We start from the raw sequence: 20,021 nt of genomic DNA on the forward strand, positions 1-20,021 counted from the left end.
ACCCTATGGACAGTACCAAAAGGCAAAACGATATGACGCTGGAAGATGAGCCCCTCAGGTCGGAAGGCGTCCAATATGCTACTGGGGAAGAGCAGAGGGCTAGTACTAGTAGCGCCAGAAAGAATGAAGCGACTGGGCCAAAGCCGAAAAGACGCTCAGCTGTGGATGTGTCTGGTGGTGAAAGAAAAGTCCGATGCTGTAAAGATTTTTTCTCCATAGGAACCTGGAATGTAAGATCCATGAATCAAGGAAAGCTGGACGTGGTCAAACAAGAGATGACAAGATTGAACATCGACATCTTAGGTATCAGCGAACTAAAATGGACAGGAATGGGTGAATTTAATTAAGATGACGATCAGGTATACTACTCCGGGCAAGAATCCCTCAGAAGAAATGGAGTAGCCTTCATAGTCAATAAAAGAGTAGGAAAAGCAATACTGGGATACAATCCTCAAAATGACAGAATGATCTCAGTTCGAATCCAAGGCAAACCATTCAATATCACAGTAGTCCAAGTCTATGCCCCAACCACCAGTGCTGAAGAGGATGAAATTGACCGGTTCTATGAAGTCCTACAGCACCTTATAGAACTAACACCAAAAATGATGTCCTTATCATCATGGGGGATTGGAATGCTAAAGTAGGAAGCCAAAAGATAAGCGGAATAACAGGCAAGTTTGGCCTTGGAGTACAAAATGAAGCAGGGCACAGGTTGATAGAATTTTGTCAAGAGAATACGATGGTCATAGCAAACACTCTTTTCCAACAACCCAAGAGACGGCTTTACACATCGACATCACCAGACGGTCAACACAGAAATCAGATTGACTATATGCTCTGCAGCCAAAGGTGTAGAAGCTCTATACAGTCAGTAAAAACAAGACCAGAAGCTGACTGTGGCTCAGACCATGAGCTTCTCATTGCAAAGTTTAGGCTTAAATGGAAGAAAGTAGGGAAAAGCACTAGGCCACTCAGGTATGAATTAAATCATATCCCTGTTGAATATACAGTAGAGGTGACAAATAGATTTAAGGAATTAGATTTGATAGACAAAGTGCCTGAAGAACTTTAGACAGAGGTTCGCAACATTGTACAACAGGTAGCATCCAAAACCATCCCAAAGAAAAAGAAATGCAAGAAAGCAAAATGGCTGTCTGAGGAAGCTTTGCAAATAGCTGAGGAAAGGAGGAAAGCAAAAGGCAAGGGAGAAAAAGAAAGATACGCCCAATTGAATGCAGAATTCCAGAGAATAGCTAGAAGAAATAAGAATGCCTTCTTAAATGAACAGTGCAAAGAAATAGAAGAAAACAATAGAATAGGGAGGACCAGAGATCTTTTCAAGAAAATTGGAGAGATGAAGGGAATGTTTAATGCAAAAATGGGCATGATAAAGGACCAAAATGGCAGGGACCTAATAGAGGCAGAAGAGATTAAGAAGAGGTGGCAAAATTACACAGAGGAACTATACAAGAATGAGCTTAATGTCCCTGATAATCACGATGAGGTGGTCACTGACCTCAAGCCAGACATCCTAGAAAGTGAAGTGAAGTGGGCCTTAGAAAAGCTGAGCAACAACAAAGCTAGTGGAGGTGACAATATTCCAGCTGAGCTATTCAAAATCTTAAAAGACGATGCAGTAAAAGTGCTACACTCAATTTGCCAGCAAATTTGGAAAACTCAACAGTGGCCACAGGATTGGAAAAGATCAGTTTACATTCCAATTCCAAAGAAAGGCAGTGCCAAAGAATGTTCAAACTATCACACCATTTTACTCATTTCTCATGCTAGTAAAGTTATGCTTAAAATCCTACAAGCTAGACTCCAGCAGTATGTGGATCGAGAACTACCAGAAGTACAGGCAGTATTTCGAAGAGGTAGAGGAACTAGAGATCAAATTGCCAACATACGCTGGATCATGGAGAAAGCTAGAGAGTTCCAGAAAAACATCTACTTCTGCTTCATTGATTATGCTAAAGCCTTTGATTGTGTGGATCATAACAAACTGTGGCAAGTTCTTATAGAGATGGGCATACCAGACCATCTTATTTGTCTCTTGAGAAACCTATATGTGGGCCAAGAAGCAACAGTGAGAACTGGACACGGAAGCACTAATTGGTTCAAAATTGGGAAAGGAGTCCAGCAAGGCTGTATACTGTCGCCCTGCCTATTTAACTTATATGCAGAGCACATCATGAGAAAGGCAGGGCTAGATGAATCAAAAGTTGGAATTAAGATTGCCGGAAGAAATATCAACAACCCAAGATATGCAGATGATACTACTCTAATGGCACAAAATGAAGAAGAACTAAAGAGCCTCTTGTTGTGGGTGAAGAAGGAGAGTGCAAAACCTGGGTTGAAACTAAACATTAAGAAAACTAAGATCATGGCATCCGGCCCTCTCAATTCCTGGCAAATAGATGGGGAAGAAATGGAGGTAGTGACAGATTTTATTTTCCTGGGCTCCAAGATCACTGCAGATGGAGACTGTAGCCAAGAAATTAAAAGACGCTTGCTCCTCAGGAGGAAAGCCATGAGAAATCTAGACAGCACACTAAAAAGCAGAGACATCACCCTGTCAACAAAAGTGTGTATAGTCAAGGCTATGGTCTTCCCAGTTGCAATGTATGGCAGTGAAAGTTGGACCATAAGAAAGGCCGAGCTCCAAAGAATTGAGGCCTTTGAGCTATGGTGCTGGAGAAGACTCCTGCGAGTCCCTTGGACTGCAAGGCAATCAAACCGGTCAGTCCTAAAGGAGATCAACCCTGACTGCTCTTTAGAAGGCCAGATCCTGAAGTTGAAACTCAAATACTTTGGCCACCTAATGAGAAGGAAGGACTCACTGGAGAAGAGCCTAATGCTGGGAAAGATTGAGGGCAAGAGAAGAAAGGGAGACAGAGAATGAGGTGGCTTGATGGTGTCACTGAAGCAGTAGGTATGAGCTTAAATGGACTCCAGAAGATGATAGAGGACAGGAAGGCATGGAGGAACATTGTCCATAGGGTCGCGATGGGTTGGACACGACTTCGCAGCTAACAACAACAATCACAATAACACAGATGCTTCTGCTGTTTTTCTGATTCTATGAAGCAAGGACAAAAGTAAAGCTCTAATTATTCAGGCTTGTATTTAGAACTATTATGAATTATATAATGTGGAGAATTTTCTTAAAATCTTTTTGGGGAATTGTACATTCACTGCATCTTGCACAAGAGATTAACTTCCTGAATATTTCATTGTTAACAGATGGTAGAATGCCCAGTTTAGGGTTATAGCAGTACTTTTCAACAAAGTTTATATAATATGCAGATGATTACTGGTGAAAAATAATACTTTAATTGTCATTGGACCTTTTCAGCCTAGATACTACAACAGAGAAAGTTGATGCTACAACTACATGTTCTAGGAACTGCGCATTCATTTAGTGCTTTGCTATTTCCTTAAAATAAATCACATTGAAAATAATGCTAGTTAGTCTTATGTCAGTTTCATTTGTAGTTTATACTCTAATAAGTTCAATAAAATTATATTATTAGAAAAAAATAAAGCACTAAGCAGAAAATGGTACTATTGCTTTCCAGCATCTTTCAAAAACAAAGCTCACAGTGAATTTACCATAAAGATGACAATGATTATGGGAAGGCAGTCACAAGACAATCAGATCATATACTACCCTCACCAAATGATCAAACTTCAATTAAACAATTTTTTTAAAAAAGTTTTCTTCCATACTGCTTTATTCCAGCAAATGGACTTCAGAAGTAAGTCACTTCTTTGGCAGCCTTCAAGTCATATTAAATCCTCTGTTATTTAGCCCTTCAAAACAACAAGAAATTCATCCATCCTGGAACAGACGAAAAGAATTAAGTGTTTGACATAACTCCTTCTCCCGCATACAATAACTACTGGCAACTGACAGGGGAAGGATAAGAATTATTTGCTGCAGAAGGTTACCTGGCAAATATCAATGCAACACTTCCATTTTCTCTGTCTGCTGCAAAGAGAAAGCTGTCAAAAAGCCATTGTTTAATTATGTTTACTGGCTGAATCTCATTAGTTGCTGTTTCCAGGATCTTACTCAGCACTGTTGGCAGCACTTCAGTACATTCAGAACAAAAAAATATGAGTTAGAGTAATAGGAGCTTGGCTGGGCTTTACTACTTCAGGTGTTAGGAATCATCAGCATGATTGCATCTGGGTGACGTAAGAATGACAAATTTTCACTGATATATTCTGCCACTATTTTCGGTGCTCGGGTTTGATGAGCTTTCAAATATACCTACATTCTTTCCCATACCCCAAAGAAGAAATTTAAAATATATACATCACAGATTTCTTTTGAAGCATAATGTCAGGATCTGCCAAAAGTGGAATTGCTCAGAGCTGGACAGCACAAAAGTCTAATTCACCGGCTCTCTGCTAGCATTCTAACTATAATTGCATTAAAAGTGCACACGGGGAAGATAAGCACAAAAACAGAATAAGTGTGGTAAATGTGTGTAACTTCACTTAGAAAAGGCAAAAGAGAGTATGAGTGAATACAAAAACTACATGGGGATTAGTTTGTTAGGTATGCCTATTTCTTTTGATTGAAAGTCTGCAAGAGGTACTAATGAACAAAATTTGGGAGGTGTGGTGAAGGTAGGAGGAGATCAGACCAGACTTTGGTCTCCAGAATGTCACTGAACAATATAGGAATATAAGAAAGTTTATTATATTTACCCATTTAGAGAAAGGAACTAATAAAGCAAATAGTGCTACTTTATTGCCACTGCACTTGTTGTGTGCAGTACAAAATGGTGATTTTTGCCACTGTCACGAAAGAGATGGTTTTTCTCTCGCATCTTCTTAGATTGTTACAGATGCTCCTTACTTTAGGGCAGTGTTTCTCAACCTGAGCAACATTAAGGGGGGTGGGGGTGGACTTCAATTCCCAAGCCAATGTTAAACACAACCAGGGGATTAACTTTATGCCTTGGATAATCCTATTGGGAGGATTTCATTCCCAGGAATATCATCCTGCCACAATGAGATGTCACAGAAGGGCTTGGTGGGAAGAACATATGCTATGTATTTATTTATTAAATAAATTTATATAACCATCCCTTATACAATAAGACAACCATTTAAAATGATAAACTATGTTGAAGCTCCAATAAAAACTCAACACCACTGCTTTGTCAACATCTTGGCCTCACCAGTTTCCCAAAGACCATGAGCGGTCAGGCCATCTCTGGGGGGAGGCTGTTCCATAAGGCAGGTGCCATGACAGAGAAGGCAAACTTCCAAGGCCTCAGCAGGTATGCACACTCTGCCAGAACTAGTAGGATAGGTAGAACCTATTGGGGATAGTTTGTCCTGCAAGTAATGGCTGTGGCAAATGGACAGGAAGTCAGCCATGCTGGGAAGGTCACTGCAAAAGGAAGGAGACAGCCAGAGGGCAGACAGGAAATCAGCCATACACACACACACACACTGTTCATAAAAAAAAAATCAGATTCTCAGTGAGCAATAATCTCCTTGACAGGTTTCTTTCTTCATGAATCTCTTGGTAATATCAAGTTATAAATTAATGATTTGGAAGTTAGAGAGTAATAATAAATAAAGATCATTGTAAAAGTAGTATTTTTGCCAGATCTCTCTTGGCATGAACACGTAGGGAAAATTCTACACCAAAATATCTGCTAAGCTGCTTTCTACACACATTCTAAAATGTGATTTGGAGTTTCTCTTTGGCATCTGCTGAGATATTTTCCCCTTCCTATCAATATGGCATTCTGCCAAACATGGAAGCAGTTTTGCCTTATTCAAAATTGGGAAACTGAGTAATATTCCGATGCTAAGCCCAGCTTTTCAATCTCCTGCTAATTTAATAAAAATGTCCACATAGTTTCTATGTTTATGACTGCAAATGACCAAAACTTTAAGAACATGCGGGGGGAGGGAAGGAGAATGATGGAGGATAAAAGGAGTTAGGAGTGGAGAAATAATGCAAGCAGACTTCATTTATTTGAAGCAATTTTCAAGTAGTGGCCCTGGAGATGATAGCTCAGAAGACTGAGTGCAGAACAGTGAAACATCATCATTGTTTTAGCATGAAATCGTATTTTATGCTTTTAGTATTTATGTACTACTACCTAAAGAACATAAATTATGGAGCAGCCCTTAAGTATAATTGTTTCAAATAAACTGGAACAGGACAATTTGAAGATAGCACACATGTGCTTTTCTGTCTAAAGAGTTTTCAATCTATAAAGCAAAGGAAAGCTGAAGTTAGATCATAAGCATAGCTGCAGTCAGTTTTTCTTTTATTCTGAGATAAAAGTAAATTTACCTGGTGGCTTTGCAAAGTTGTTGTTTTGAACATCTCTAATAGCTTAAGATAGCTAACTTGTTAATTTTTGAAAATGATTGGAAAGTGAGGTTGGTGAACCCAGTGTCCTTTAAAAGGCTCTCTGTGGTTGAAAGATTGATGGCTTCTGTTCATCTCCTGGTACTCAAGCCTCAGGAAACCATTCTATTAAGATCATCTTGTGAGAAGCAGCCATTTGGAGCACAAGTGGGCAATCTCCCATCCTCTCCTTTTCCAGGGAGGGTCCATGGGATTGGTCTACTCACTGGTCCTGTTGTGTCCGGTTGGTTGACAGATAACATGGAGACGGTTCAGGGTTTAGACTGTTTATTCTAGCTGCACGTGGTAGAACTGAACTCACATGGCCCTGTGTTGCTTATATGTCCGGCAAGCGCCGGACGCTAGCCAACCACCCGACTGGAATCTCCCGCCTTGCCTCAGGCACCCAACCCGGTGTCCAGGAATTCCCGCCGGCTGGATTAGCCAATCACGAGGCTGTGCAGTTGTGTACAGAACAGGTCCTTTGGCTGTAGACTGCAATAGAATCTCTGCTCATTTGCAGAGCTCTTAGCTTGCTATTCCTCACCCAGAAATCTACCAGTGGACTATCTTTTTATGGAATTTTCCCCAGTTGCCAATGGCCCAGTTGCCAATGATTTCATGCTGTTGTAGTAGCAACCAGACTGACAGATAAATCACAGAATATGGTCTTTGGTCACTCTATAACTATGTATATCGTTCACACATTTTATGCATTCTTTGAAAATGCATGTACATGTTTTTCCCTTTCCTGAAGGGCTTATTTGCTACAAACTAATTATTCTAGCTACTTAAAATGGAACCCTGGTAAGTGCTCTCCCATAAATTTGACTTTCCTTCTGTCAGAATTATCCGAGAAGATCCCACATGAACAGCCACGTGATTGTATACCACTAAATTCTCAGCTTTTGATTCTCCGGCTTGATCTCTCTGATACCCTCCTCAATTTAATTCTGATTTAATGATTTCCTCTGATGGCTCTTGTCACAGAGATCAAGCTGGGAAATTGCGTGCTGGCATTCAATATGTTCTGTAGATGTTGCAGTAGAATCTTTTTCTTTGCTTCAAATATGTGCTGCTCATGCTAAAGAACGTGTTGCCTTTGCTCCTGCTTGCAAACTGGGAGTGGATCGAAATGCAACTATTGACACAAAATATTCCCATTGGCTTAGTCACAGTTTTGGTGTTCATTTGAAGGAGTGATAGTTCCTGATCTCCCAGGCACTTCAATCTCCTGCAAATCTTGCTTTGCTTTGCAATATTGTATAGTGCAAAAACACACACAATTCAACAATTCCAAAGTTTCTAGTAGAAACTAGCAGGCTGATGCAGCAGCCTGAACAATTGCCCTTAGAGGCCCACTAGTTGCAGCAATACCCCATAGTTCGAAGACATGCCTGAATCCCTACCTTCACATTTTTTACAGAGATAAACCTGCCCATATGCAAAATGCTGCTACAATGTGCAGGGTGTGCAACGGACTCTGAAGGAATCTTGCATCATCCAGCAGGTGACTTGTAGCACCTCAACAACTTGCAAAAAACCTTGCCCCACACTCCTTTTTATTCATTCTTAACAATTATGATCAATTTGTTCTGCGTGCCAGTTACAGGTAGTCCTCGACTTATGACCATAATTGAGCTCAAAATTTCTGTTGTTAAGCAGAGACATTTGTTACAATGGCTTTTGTCCCATTTTATGACCTTTCTTGCCATAGTTGTTAAGTGAATCACTGCAGTTGTTAAGTTAGAAACATGGTTGTTAAGTGAATCTGGATTTGCCACTGACTTTCCTTGTCAGAAGGTTGCAAAAGGTGATCACCTGACCCCGGGACACTGCAACCATCATAAATATGAGCCAGTTGCCAAGCAGTCAAATTTTAATCACGTGACCATGGGGATGCTGCAAAGGCATGTGAAACAATCATAAGTCACTTTTTTCAGTGCCAATGTAACTTTGAATAGTCACTAAACGAATGGTTGTAAGTTGAGCCTACTTCTACAGACTGTGATTCCTGGGGGGCCCATCCTTTCCATAGCCTGGCTTTGGATATAAGGATCTTTTCAAGGCTCACAGATGGACTGCACAGAGCTTTCTAAGACAAGCATGTTCCATTGCTGGTTGTGTTTTGTACTTTTTCAGGGTGGTTGCACGTCATGATGATTAAAATGTTATTCACTGATTGTGTTTCTAGATGGTGTTTTCCTGTCCCATTGGATTTTGAAGCAGGTACTCCTTTCACTAGTCAGTTAAGGAAAATCAACTGCAAATGTTCTGAACCAGCCCTCTTCTCGCACCCCTAATCAAAAGAAGAGTCTGGAAAGCGTCCAAGACTAAAAGGCTTCTGCCAAGTTTTAATTACACTGTTACAAAAATACAAGAGCTTGACTTCTCAAACGGAAAAGTTGCTTTCAGCAACCAGCCCCTCCCCAAACACTTCTTTTATAGAGAGCTCAGGGCGTGGTCTCCCTGTGCCTCCTCCCGAGGAGTCCCATAGCCTTTCTTTGTTTGTCCCTGCTCGTCTGCCTCCTGCGTCGGGCGTCCTTGAACAGGGCCAGCTGTGGGTCATCATCCTCCGCACTCTCGGGCTCACACAGCTGAGAAGAGGTTCCCGGCTGAGGACTCTGCAAAGCCTCCAAATCATCATCAGCCGGTTCGTTTCCCTCCTCCCCCACATCTGAGTCCTCCGATACATCGGACCCGGCTGTCGGACCCACAGGCTGGCCCTGAGTCACAACAGCAAAGCCCTGGTTATCAAGTTACACTTTCATATTCCTTAGTGTACCCCAGAGTTCAGCATTATGTAGAACAATACAACTAAGGCATGAAAACTCAGTTGGCTATTCAGTTGGCTAAAGAGACTACACAAAGTTGCCTCTTATAGCCAAAAATCCCCACCACCACACACAGACATCTTTAGGGGGATCAGAACACCTCCTAATAGGAAGCACACCACCCTCTTTGAAACTGTATTTGACTGGCTGATGTCGGGACTCACTGATTTTAATTTCCAGTGTGTTTTTCCAAATGTTAGAGCTGCATTCTAGCCATCTGTTACAACAGGGTGCCATTCTTGAAAGCCAGGAGACTATGTCCTGATCCAGAAATAGGAAAGTGCAGCTAGGCACCATGCTGAATCAGATCCTATTAAGTACTGTTGACAAGTCACACTGTGGTAAAGTGCAAGGGTTGAATGACCTGGATACAAGCATCACACTGTGTTAACTTTACTAGGTAGACCAGATTAGTAAATCAACTCCCTAGGAAAGCTACCATAATTTTTATTGAGATTGGATATCATAACAGAATCTTGCAAGTCTGATTGTGCCTCTACCTCCTCCTCCTTCTCATAGTTCACTGAACACAGAGATACTATCTGTGGAGAGTTTCATTTGGGGGTAGAGAACGCTGATAATTATATTTGGTAAAAACGTGAATCTATCGCATGACATATTACCATTATTCTGCATGAAAACCGGCAACTGAACCATTACACGGAAGAAATAGCAGATACAAGCCCAATATTTTCTGCTGGAAATGTCTCCCTTTCTTGTCTGTACTCATTCACTAAGTGGGCAAAATTATTGCATATGAATAGACCTTAAAACATGACTGCTTACAGTGTAAGTAAAGGGACCTTGGGAAACTTTCTTTTATCTGATAGATTTTTATTTTATTTTCAAAGTTAAAATATAAACTTCAACAAAAATAGAAACAACAACAAAGCAAAAACTAAACAAGACAAAAAACGTGCATAAAAAACAAAAGAAACACAAACCTACTTTGCTCTCCCTAACTGAATACTAATTTAATATATTTCATTCCCCCCTTCGCAAAGCAGGTCTACAATTTATAAAGTTCTACAGTTCCTTGGAAAACTTTTCGATTGTGAGAGAAGCAAAGAGTTCCTAAATGTTGTACAGGGAATTTCCTCTTCAATTCCACTTAGGGAACAGAGTTTCCATACATTGCACAGGAGCCTCCACTAGCCCCCAACACTGCTTCCCTTCAACCCTCCCTTAGCTTCTGCTCTAACTTGCCCTTACAAAATATTCCCCAAATTAGCAGGTGATTACCTCTTAGTTACTTAATAGAATACAGTAATAGTGCTCCTTCTGCCTTCCCTAACCTCATATCGAGATTTCACAGTGCTATCTCCTGAAACTGTTCACACCTTGGAAATATGTGAAATGCTGACCGGAGGACCACATAGATCATTTGACATTGAGCAGATTAAAGACCCTTGATCTCTTCTACATTTGTAAAAATAAAGTCTATAAAGCCTTGACCCCAGGATGGAAGGGAACTTGCAGGGAACTTCTCTGCTGTTTTATCCCCTTAAAAACCTGGAATACTGGATTTCATAAATTTAATTTATGTTTAGTTTATTATATTAGTATATTGGTTTATTTGTTAAGTTTGTATGCCACCCATTTCACTGTTACAGTGACAGTGGGTGGCTTACAGAATGATAAAAATGTTAAAAAAAAGATAATATAAAACTGTTACAATTAAGAAGATTACCGGTAAGTAAGAAGCTAAAAACCAGGAGCACAGGTGATATGCAGGTGGGGATCTCTTTACCACATAAGCCATTTCCAGCATAGACCACCCCTATCAGGGCCCGAATAGCCAGATTTTCAGGCTCTTGCAGAAGTCCAGGAGGGTGGGAGGGGGCATCTCACTTTCAGCGGGAGAATATTCCAAGGGGCAGAGACCCCACCAGCCAAAATTCTTTGGTAGATGCAAAGAATTCTTTGGTGGTGAGAAGTTCTGTTGGCTTACTCTGTTTTTCCCAAACGTAAGAACATATGGATACCCTGATTGGATCTGTTTGAATCTCCATAGCATTCAAATTGCATTTCAGCTGCCCAGAGCTGTTGGGAGGTGCTACATTCTGTACGTCTCTTGGGGGTGGACCAGAAAAGGAGCAGCCTGCGCGCCGTACAGCAGTGGTGCATCCTTATATCTAAGAATGTCTGTCCAGATCCTCCTGTATCTTAAGCCTGTCTTCTGCAGGAATAGCCAATACTCCAGAAGACAGGCTTAAGATACAGGAGGATCTGGACAGACTTGAACACTGGGCGCTATCTAACAAAATGAAATTCAATTGTGAAAAAAGTAAGGTTCTACATTTAGGCAAGAAAAACCAAATGTACAGGTATATTATAGGGGGTACCTTGCTCAATAGTAGTAACTGTGAGAGGGATCTCGGAGTCCTAGTGGACAATCACTTAAATATGAGCCAGCAGTGTGTTGCAGCTGCCAAAAAAGCCAACACAGTGCTAGGCTGCATTAACAGAGGAATAGAATAGAATAGAATCAAGATCACGTGAAGTATTAATACCAGTTTACAATGCCTTGGTAAGGCCACACTTGGAACACTGCATCCAGTTTTGGTCACCATGATGTAAAAAAGATGTTGACTCTAGAAATTATACAGAGAAGAGCAAAAAAGATGATTAGGGTACTGGAGACTAAAACATATAAGGAATGGCTGCTGGAATTGGGTATGTCTACTTTAATGAAGAGAAGGACAAGGGGGGACATGATAGCAGTGTTCCAATATCTCAGGGGCTGCCACAAAGAAGAGAGAGTCAAGCTATTCTCCAAAGTACCCGAAGGCAGGACAAGAAGCAACGGATGGAAACTAATCAAGGAGAGAAGCAACCTAGAACTAAGGAGAAACTTCCTGACAGTTAGAACAATTAACCAGTGGAACAACCTGCCTCCAGAAGCTGTGAATGCTCCAACACTGGAAGTTTTTAAGAAGAGACTGGACAGCCATTTGTCCGAAATGGTATAGGGTTTCCTGTGTAAACAGGGGGTTGGACTAGGTGACCTCCAAATAACATGTTAGGGATAGAACATCCTGGGAATCTATCTACGTGATCACTAGGATTTTGAAAATAAATTGATAGCATATAATTTCCTACCCCACCCTCCAAAAATGTATAAGAAGCATACATTAATCACATTCTGAACACAAACAAGGTAAGGAAAAAGGTTTTATGTAATCAAATGAAGCAACAAATATAAAATTAGAGCAATAACCATAGACATCTAGGAACCACAAGCGTTAAGCTAATAAATTTGCTTAGTTGCAGAGTTATAACTCTGGGCATGAAGTAGAAGGGTGGGCATGAAGTAGAAAACAGAGCCTCAGTTAGGCAAGTAAATTACCCCAAATACACTTTGCCTAGAAAAACAGAACTGTCAGCTCAGCTATAAAATGCTTAGACACCAAGGAATGTTAATTTAAACTCTAAAGAGAGAATAAAAAACTGGGACATAAATGTTAAAAGAAAGTAAAATCTTAACAGACTTTCTTTGACTACTTTAATTAAGGAATTTTGCCTCTGTTGCCTGATTGTTCTCATCTTATGAATACATAAAGTATCTGCCGTAACCCAATCAATGAACAGCTGTACTGATTAAATGTAAATTGTAAATTTGCATTAGTCTATGGGGGGGTGTCTTGTAAACCCTCCCCTTTTAGGCTGGTGTTTTTTGCTTCTAGTACCACAATTTGTGCTTTGTTCCTTTAGAACCAGAGGCCCACACACAATTCCATTGAAACAATTGGTTTATTGTGGTACCCCAGGCAAAAGAACAAGCCTAAAAGGGATTTGACTTATGCAAATTTGACTTATGCAAATTACAATTTAATCAGCATAGCCTTTAATTGGTTAGATTATAACAGGTGCATGTTAATGAGGTCAGAATGGTAAGGTGATGGGTTGAATACAGTGGCCTTCTTGAGCTGAGGAAGGAAACAGTCCAAGAATGTGATTTTTATGGCGTTCCTCAAAGGAGAACAAGGAGTTACAATGGCATTGGAAAAAGTGACTTATAACCATTGCAGCATCTCCATGGTCACATGATCAAAATTTGGACCCTTGGTAACCGGTTCATATTTATGACGGTTGTAGTGTCCTGGGGTCAGGTGATTACCTGACATGCAAAGTTAATGGGAAAACCAGATTCACTTAACAACTGTGTTTCCAATTGAACAATTGCAGTGATTCACTTAACAAATATGACAAGAAAGGCCATAAAATGGGCCAAAACTCACTTAACAACTGTCTCACTTAGCAACAGAAATTTTGGGCTCAGCTGTGATTGTAAGTTGAGGACTACCTGCAATAACATCAAAAAGAGCCAGTTTTACCTAGGGGTTCAGGCACCAGCTATAAACTGGGAGACTGTGAGTTCTAGTCCTGCCTTAGGTACTGAAGCCAATTTGGTAACCTTGGAGCAGTCTCTTTCTTCCAGCCGTGGAAAAAAGGCAAGGGCAAACTCCTTCTAAAAACATTGTCAGTAAAACTGCAAGGATTAGTCAGGCAGTTGCCAGGAGTCAAAACTGACTTAAACAGGCAAATACATATTGTATATAATAACCTCAGAAAAAGCAACAACTTAGGTTGTCAAGTTTCATCCTAGTACCAATCCAAAAGAGAAGAAGAGTTAGGAAAACCTTGAATCTGGGGAGCTAATGTGACCATCCTTTGGCAGAAACAACAGATATAGCAAGATAAAGGAATAATTTCTCAAGATATCTATTCCCCCCCCCCCGCTTTTTTTCTTTTTCCAGATTATGAAACCCTCTTGAGTTCTGTTTTCAAAAGGAGTGTAAATCTTGTAAAAATAGATAAATATATCTCTCCGTACAACTACTCTCCTTTCTCCAGTAAAAAGCCTGTGATACTTCGTCTCTCCAGATCATGATTGGGTCAATGTAAAAACAGTGCTATAGGCAAGCCAATATTCTTAATAGTATGAAAGTCAGAAGAAACAAATCAGAACAAATAAATTAGGTTTATAAATCCTAAGTAGAGGCCCACCTATACTAATTTTAATGATGACGTGAGAATAGAGGTTTTGATTTTGTCAATCTTCTGCACTAAATGTAGAGTAATGTTTTCTTTGCTGTTCAATATGTGAAATAAATAAATTACTGTGAAATAAATAAATTACTATTTTTACCATTTTATATTTGATCATCTGAATGACTGGTATATTTCAGGAAAAGACGAGCTTATATTAGATTTAACAGTATGCAAATAATTTGGTGTATAACTGGTTATATGCATTTCAATAACATAATTGGCTTAACCCACATAAGTCACTATAAAAAAAGATTTTTCTTCCTTTTCAAAGCTTATAGTGAGGTAAAACCTTTGGATAAAAATGTACAGAAAGAAGGAGGAAAGATAGAAGTTTTTTTTAGCAGATCTAACAAATAATGCCAATAAGTTTGACTTAACCAGGATGTGACTAATTAGGAAATCCATTTAACTTGGACATTTCCCAGGGAATAACATTAAGCCAAATGAGATTTAACTGGCTAGGACCAATGCTTAATTGGTATAATTTCACTTAATTGGGATGCCTGGAGGCAATTAAGTGATTTTCTGATATATAAACTAATATGTTTAGGACAATGTTATTTCTTGATAAAATAAACCATGTACTGTATCAATTCTAGATCAGAATCCAAATTTTCTTTGAATCCAGCCTGTATTGAGTAATCTTACATGGTAGTGATTATAAAACATGGCTATGTATAAATAAAGTCCAGAGACAGTGAATGAGTTTAAGGAATAACTTTATTGACAGCTTGAAAACTTTTCCCAACAACAGCTTGCTTGAATGGTTAACTGCTTTCAGCATTGCTTGTTGAGATAAGTAACTTTCAAACTTAAAATGGGTATCAATTCCCCAACAAAAAGAGGAAAAGTGAGCCAACAAATAATATTGACTAGTTTCAGTGAAGTAAAAAGGATTTTTCCTTTGACGGGAAAAATTATGTATTACTTTCCCCCGTACTGATCTGATGTTTGTTGCCATGTTTTTGATCTTGTGTACTAAAAGCATTCACACCTGACTTTTAACATGGTCATCTATCTGCATATGTGCTGTACGCTGTACAGGAATAATATATTTGGCTTTTGTTTTAATTCTGAGTGGTTTAACTCCGATCATAAATAAAACACAATGTGCTTGTAGGATCAGAAACTTTTTCTCCCTTCTGGCATTCAAGAAAACATGCCAATGTTTAGTTTGATTTAATCTACTATTTCTTTTTACGAAAACTTCCACGTCAGACAATGTTCAGTTAATTGCTTGCATAGCTATGAATATGTTTAAGGTGTTGCCTTTGACTATCCGAAAGTGTCAAATCCTTGCTTGATTTTACTTTCTTTATTGATGGACAATGCCAGTCACAATGCACATACTATATGCCCCTTTAAAGCAAAACTCCCAAATTTGGGGAGGTTGTAGAGTAGGGTCCTTGGTGCTCTCTGAGCTTGAATGTTTTCTTGCAGACTTTTCATTACCAAACTAGGTAACATCATCAGTGTAAGTTACATAGTGGATCTTGTGGTAATACCTTAAATTCCTTAGCTACATTATGTAATTGATATAACTTTGAAGCATTTCGCACCTTGGTCTTAAATACACAAATGCCTTCCATATCAGTTTGGCTGATAATATCTTTCTCTTGTGTTCCTATTTTCTGGGCTTATTTTATTCACAAACAATAGATGAAAACAGGCACGTTAGAAAATTTTCTGGTAAAACCCAGAAAGATTTTAGTATAATTTGCTAGTTGCTATTTTTCTCTTCGTCATCAAGGTTGTATCATTTTAGAAAATAATCTGTTTTCCTATGAATGTCAGCGCAGAAGCTAATTAACAATTAAATTATACCACTTCATTCTGGTTTTTAAAAAAAAAACACAACAACTGCACAAAAGTTTGCATTTAAATAATTTTGTACCTAGCCTCAAAATACAAATCATTTTAATACACTTTCCCTAGAAAGATAAATTCAAAGACGCATTTAATTTCCAAACAGACATTTCTTTTTTTAAAAAATGCATTTACTGTAGGCATGTGCCTTTTTTTAGCAGAGAGCTGTATTATGACATTTAGAAAAGCTTGAATTCTGCTAGATGGCTTCTTCTAACCCATACATCAGGCTCTGAGGTTCAGATCAGGTCACATGGTACCTATCACATTCTGTCTACAACGTCTACCGTCCATTCCTACTGGCTGATTTAGAAGGAAACAAAATAAATGAAACAAAATGGAAAGGACGCTGGGTCCTGATTCATTTGGTAGTGAAAAATTGTTCCATTTCTAATCATAGCGAACAGGGGAAAGAACTGTAATCACTCTTCCAGGCAAGAAAAATGTTTTTCATTGCAAACTCCCCCCCCCAAAAAAAACAACCACCCCACCCCAGATTCCCTCTTGCCCTCGTTAAAGGAGAATGGAGATACTTCAAGCTATTAAGCTCCGCTTTCTCCCCTCCCCACCCTCCCTGGGATCAATATTTCTACTGAAAAAGTTTTGCAGTTTCTTTCCTAGTCTGTCCCAAGCGACCTCACATCCCTCCTTCCTTCTGCTATTTTCAAACAGAGAGCAGGGAAGAGGACAGAAGCGCCAATAGTGATGCAGGAAGAAGCAAGTCCTTGCTGTGCTATTAGTCTTGCAGGGGAAAGAATATGTTACGTTACGTTGTGTTATTGTTATTATTTTTTATTATTTTACTTTATTTCCACCTTGATTACTTTTACAACTAGCTCAAGGTGGCGAACATATCCAAAACCTTCCTCCTCCTATTGTTCCCCAACAATAACAACCCTGTGAGGAGAGTTGGGCTGAGATATGGCCCAAGGTCAGCCAGCTGTTTTTCATGACTAAGGCAGGACTTGAATTCAGAGTCTCCTGATGATTAGCCCAAAGTCTCCCAGTCAGCTTTCGTGGCTAAGGTGGGACTAGAACTCAGGATCTCCTGCTTTCTAGTCTGGTGCCTTAACCACTAGACCAGGGGTAGGCAACCTTGGCTCTTTTATGACTCGTGGACTTCAACTCCCAGAATTCCTGAGCCAGCATAGCTCAGCTTGGAAACTCTCCCTTTCCCCTCAGCGTGGCTGGCTCAGGAATTCTGGGAGTTGAAGTCCACGTGTCATAAAAAAGCCAAGGTTGCCTACCCCTGCACTAGACCAATCTAGCAATTTTGGGGGGAAAGAATAATTTGGCATGAAAAAAGCCAAGACAAGGCAATTCAGACTTTGGAAATCAATCAAATAGATTCAAAACTTTTATTTTCCCTTTCTCTCATTTCTTTACTTTTCTTCCTCTTTTTCCCAAAATCATAATTCTGGAAAGAGTCACCAAAGATTTAGTCATTATAAGTAATTCTAGTATCTTTGAATTAAGAGTAAAGAAATAGAAAAGCTGAAAAGAGGGTTCATAGTCAAGCCTAATAGTAACTTGGATGAACAATGTTATTCTTCAGGAATAAGAAGAAGGGATAACAAGAGATAGAGAAAGCAGCATAATTTTGATCAGTTCTTTCATCTCTTGGACTATATTTCTTGCAACCATCTTTTTATTTCTATCAACATTATGTAACATATTTCCCTGAACACGTTTTTGAAAAAATCAGTCTCTCATACGCATTTCCCCCTCATCTTTACTACCTTTTTCACTTAATCATGCCATTGAACAAAATCTTTCCTATTGGCAGAACTCCACACTATTCAGTGGCAGTTTGTAGTCAGCCAGTTACTTTGTTCCAAGCAGCTTCTGAAACGTCTTTCCTTAAGTTTACTTTTCACTTGGGAAATTAACGTTTTCCTAACATTTTTTTCCATATAAAAATTGAATTTGGGTTTTTGGTTTTTCCTGTAGGACACGTGTATTTTATCCAATTTTTGAAAAAGCAGTCTTTTCTATAAATAAAAAATGAGGCAATATGTTTCCCTTTGGCATAGGTTTCGTAGCATTTTACAACAATAACATTTTTTTAAATGAAATTTTCATATCCTGTTTAATACTTGATATGCGGATGATATGTTTGGACTGTTAATGCCAGGCTGTCACTGGATGAGCCCCGTAGCTATGGATCTCCACTGGCCCTCATGGACTTGGTTAATCAAGGCTTGCATGCAGCTCTTTTTAATAATTAAAAGAAGATACAGACTAGGTTGCCAGTCTTAGTCATATCAGTGAAATATGCAGCAGATAAAGATAGTATATGTTGGTATACATTTGGGGCAGAATACCACAAGGTCAGCCAAAGTATAATTGGGGTTACTGAACCAATGAAATGGTACCACCCTAGGCGGCTTATGGACCCTGGGCGGTTCCAAACAGCGCTTGGCCCCCCACCTGCCTCCTTTGCTCATAGCTCGGCCAGTGCCATGGTGAAAGCCTGGGAAAAGGCAGCCACAGAAGCACTCGACCAAGTTGTACCCATGCGGCCCCTGACCCGTTGCAGATCCCAGTGGGCTCCATGGTTTTCTACGGAGCTCCGGGAGATGAAACGGCAGAGACGGGGCCTAGAGAGCTGTTGGAGATCCAGCCGATCCGAATCCGACCGATCGCGACTAAGATCCTTTACGAGGTCTTATCTCGTGGCGCTAAGGAGGGCAAGGTCTAATTACTTTGCTGCCCTTATCGCGTCCGCAGATAATCGCCCGACCGCCCTGTTTAAGGTGACCCGCTCCCTCCTTAATCTAGAGGTGAAGGAGGATCCCTTGCAGGGTCGTGCTGAGGAATTTAGCCAACATCTGCTGGACAAAATCGCTCGGATCCGGACCAGTCTGGATTCCAACTGGGCAGAGTCTGACGATGAGAACATGGACAGTCTTGTTGATGTTATCTGGGAAGAGTTTGATCCTGTGACTCTGGACGAGGTAGAAAGGATCATGAGGAAGCTAAGCTCCACTACATCCTTATTGGACCCGTGCCCCTCCTGGCTGGTTTATTCGGCTCGGGATGGGACACGAGGCTGGATCCATGCAGTGGTAACTGCTTCATTGAAAGAGGGCAGTTTCCCCGCAGCCTTGAAAGAAGCGGTGGTGAGACCCCTCCTCAAAAAGCCTTCCCTGGACCCAGATGTTTTAAACAACTTTCGCCCGGTCTCCAACCTTCGCTTTCTTGCGAAGGTTGTTGAGAGCGTAGTGGCGCATCAGCTTCCTCTGTTCCTAGAAGATACTGATTATCTAGACCCGTACCAATCGGGTTTCAGGCCCGGACACAGCACGGAGACGGCATTGGTCGCTCTGATGAATGATCTCTGGCGGGCTCGGGACAGGGGTCATTCCTCTGTCCTGGTCCTATTAGACCTCTCTGCGGCTTTTGATACCATCGACCATGGTATCTTACTTCGGCGTCTCAGGAGATTGGGAGTGGGAGGCACTGTTCTTCAGTGGTTCTCCTCCTACCTTCTGGAACGTTCACAGTGGGTGTTGGTGGGTGACCAGAGATCGACCCCGAGGCCTCTTATTTATGGAGTTCCTCAGGGGTCGGTCCTCTCACCTCTCCTGTTTAACATCTATATAAAGCCACTAGGTGAGATCATCCGTGGTTTTGGAGTGGGTTATCATCAGTATGCTGATGACACCCAGCTTTTCATCTCGACCCCAAACCACATCAGTGATGCCCTTGACGTGATGTCCCATTGCCTGGAAGCGGTTTGGGAATGGATGGGGAGGAACAGGCTTCAACTCAACCCGGACAAGACTGAATGGCTGTACATACCGGCATGTCAGGATATTCAGAGTATTCCATCCCTTAATATTGGGGGCGAGTTACTGCCCCCCGTAGATAGGGCT

At 40.4% G+C, this 20,021-nt stretch overlaps 1 protein-coding gene across 1 annotated transcript in view; it reads right to left on the minus strand.

Moving 5' to 3' along the window:
- KHDRBS2 (KH RNA binding domain containing, signal transduction associated 2) overlaps positions 1 to 20,021 on the minus strand; it is a gene marked incomplete at both ends in the record, with an annotated part of 414,972 nt that overhangs the window by 169,399 nt on the left and 225,552 nt on the right. The window lies entirely within an intron of this gene.

Source organism: Vipera ursinii (assembly GCF_947247035.1).
Source record: "Vipera ursinii genome assembly, chromosome: 1".
Taxonomy (NCBI): Eukaryota; Metazoa; Chordata; class Lepidosauria; order Squamata; family Viperidae; genus Vipera; species Vipera ursinii.